This window comes from Elephantulus edwardii, unplaced genomic scaffold (genome assembly GCF_000299155.1).
Source record: "Elephantulus edwardii isolate Elephantulus edwardi_28Jun2011 unplaced genomic scaffold, EleEdw1.0 scaffold00013, whole genome shotgun sequence".
Classification (NCBI taxonomy): Eukaryota; Metazoa; Chordata; class Mammalia; order Macroscelidea; family Macroscelididae; genus Elephantulus; species Elephantulus edwardii.
In genome coordinates this window covers 18,600,684-18,603,796 of record NW_006399763.1, presented here as the reverse complement: position 1 = coordinate 18,603,796, position 3,113 = coordinate 18,600,684, and positions in this window count along the sequence as shown.

Sequence of the window (3,113 nt, the reverse complement as noted above, 5' to 3'; positions counted from 1 at the left end):
GCTTCGTCTGACATACTTTGGGCATGTTGCAAGAAGGGACTGGTCCGTGGAGAGGGAAATCATGTTTGGCAGAGTGGAGGGGCAGTGAAGGAGAGGAAAACCCTTGATGAGATGGGTCAATTCTGTAATTAGGGTGGTGGGACTGTGTCGGAGATGGTGAAGTTGGCACAGCATAGAGCATGGTTTAGGGCTCCTGTACACAGGGTCACTATGAGTTGCAAGTGACTCAATGGCACATAACAACAACAATCCTTAATGTGCATTGCTTTTTCCTTCACTCCAGTTAATATATGTTTTTAAATTCTCCATGATAGATGCAGAAAAGATTAAGGTGGTTAGTAATTTCGTATTATTCAGATCCATAATCAATATTCTTGGAACAAGTCCAGAAGTAAAAAGAAGAGTTGCACTGGTGAAATCTGCTATCAAGGATCTCTCCAGAGTGCTAAAGAGCAATGATGTCAGTCTAGAGACAAAAGTGTTCCTGATCCAGGACATAGTCTTTTCAATTCTTGCTATTCATCTGAAAGCTGGACAGTAACTTGTTGTTGTTGTTATGTGTCGCCGAGTCACTTGTGACTCATAGCGACCCTATGTACAACAGCTCTAAACTCTGCTCTGTTCTGTGCCAATCTCATTGTCTCCGACACACCCACTCCTATTACCCCAGTCACCGAATCAATCCACCTCACAAAGGGTCTTCCTCTCCTGCGCCGTCCTTCCACCCTCACAAACATGATGGCCTTCTCCAAGGACCGTTCTCTCCTTACAACTTGACCAAAGTATGTCAGACGAAGTCTCAGAATCCTTGCCTCCAAGGAGCAGTCTGCTTTAACACTCTCCAGGATGAATCTGTTTGTTTTCGTGGCAGTGCATGGTACCCTCAGCACTCTTCTCCAACATCAAAGCTCAAAAGAATCAATTTTCCTTCTATCCACCCTGGTCATTGTCCAGCTCTCTGAGGCATAAAAAGTGATTGCAAAGACCATGGCCTGTACCAGACGCACTTTAGTCTCCAGAGACACACTGTTGCTTTTCAGTACTTTAGAGAAGTCCCTAACAGCAGATTTTCCCATCGCAATACGTCTTTTAATTTCCTGACTGCTGGTGCCAAGAGTGTTGATTGCGGAGCCAAGCAAACTAAAGCTGTGAACAATCTCAATCTCTTCACCATCCATCCTGAGGTTGCCAATTGGTCTAGGGGTGAGAATCGTTGTCTTCTTAACATTGAGCCTCAATCCATACTGATGGCTATAGTCTTTGACTCTCTGCAGCAAGCATTTCAGGTCTTCCTCGGTTTCAGCAAGCAGGGTTGTGTCATCTGCATATCGCAGATTGTTGATAGCTCTTCCACTGATCTTGACCTCATATTTCTCCTCATAGAGCCCAGCCTCCCAGATGATCTGTTCTACATACAGGGAGAAAAGGTATGGAGACAGGACACATCCCTGGCATACGCCCTTCCCAACTTTGAACCAAGCAGTGTTTCCTTGCTCTGTTCTGACCACTGCCTCTTGGTTCAAGTTTAGGTTTCACATTATAACGATCAAGTGTTCTGGGATTCCCATTCTTCTCAGAGTCAGCCACAGGTTTTTATGGTCCACACAGTCAAATGCCTTTGCATAATCAATGAAACAGAGATATACATTCCTCTGGTACTCCCTGCTTTCAGCCAAGATCCATCTAGCATTAGCTACAATATCCCTAGTAACACAAACCCTTCTAAACCCAGCCTCGACTTCTGGTAGTTCTCTGCTCATGTGTTGTTCCAGTCGTTTTTGGATAATCTTCAGCAGAATCTTGCTTGCATGTGAAATCAATAATACTGTTCTATAGTTTCCACAGTTTGTTGGGTCACCCATATTTGGAATGGGAACAAATATAGATCTCTTCCAGTCAGTTGGCCAAGTGGTTGTTTTCCAGATTTCTTGACACAACTTGGTGAGTACATCCAGGGCAGCATCTCTTAGCTGAAATAAAGAAGAATTGATGCCTTTGAGGTATGGAGAAAAGTATTGAGTGTAACATTGACTGCCAAGAGAGCAAAGAAGTCAGTTATGTCCTGGAAAGGATGAAACCAAGTTGTCATTTGTAGATAAGGATTTTGAGATTCTGTCTCATATACTTTGGGTATGTTGTCAGTTAGTACCAATTCTTAGAAAAGGACATCATTTTTGGAAAAAGAGGCCAGCATAAGAGAGGAAAACATTGGATGAGAAGACCTGACATAGGGACTGTGACAATGAGGTCAGATGAGGAAGTTGGCTCAGGATAGGGCAAAGATCAAAGCAGTTTTTCATTTGGTTGCTATGAGTTGTAGTTGATTTAATTGTTTATAACAGTGACAACAACAACAATGACCCTTTAATTATTGAAGAGAGCTTCACTGGCACAGAAGAAAGATGAGCTTTAAAACTCACTGGAAGGTCACCTATGAGTTGATTCAGTTCAAAGTCCACAGCAATGAGTTTTAGTTTTTCTCCTTAATGATTCATTTACACCTTCTCCTCTGTCTATCTCTCATAATTATCTAAATGTGTTTGTTGCAGTGTTTTTGGTTTTTTATTGGTTTGTATTCTCATGTAATATTTGTCCTTCTGTGATTAACTATACTTGGCATAGTGCTCTTCAGGTTTTAAACAATAGCTTTATATCTATTAAAGGGAGACCTGATGACCTAGTCTGTAAATGGTCAGATCTGTCAGGATTTGTGATTTTAACCTAAAAGTTCTCCTTTCCTGGTAGTTGGAATCCAGATGTATGTCCAGAAGAAATATAATCAATTTCCTCCCTTGTGCCTCAGAAATCCAAAACAAGGGTGTGTGTCAGGGATGTATTCTTTCTCCATAATAATTCAGTCTGTATATTGAACAAATAATTTGTAGAGCTGGACTTAATAAACAAGAACGTTGCATAAAGACATCATATTTGGAAGGCTGGCAGAACAGCACAGGGCAGAAAGATCCTAGAGGAGACGAATTGACACAGTAACTGGGGTAATGAGGATGGATGGATGTGTCAGAGACAGTGAGACTGGCTCTTGGTTTACAGCTATTGTGCATAGGGTCACAATGATTCAATGTTGACTTGATGGCACATAACAACAAACAACA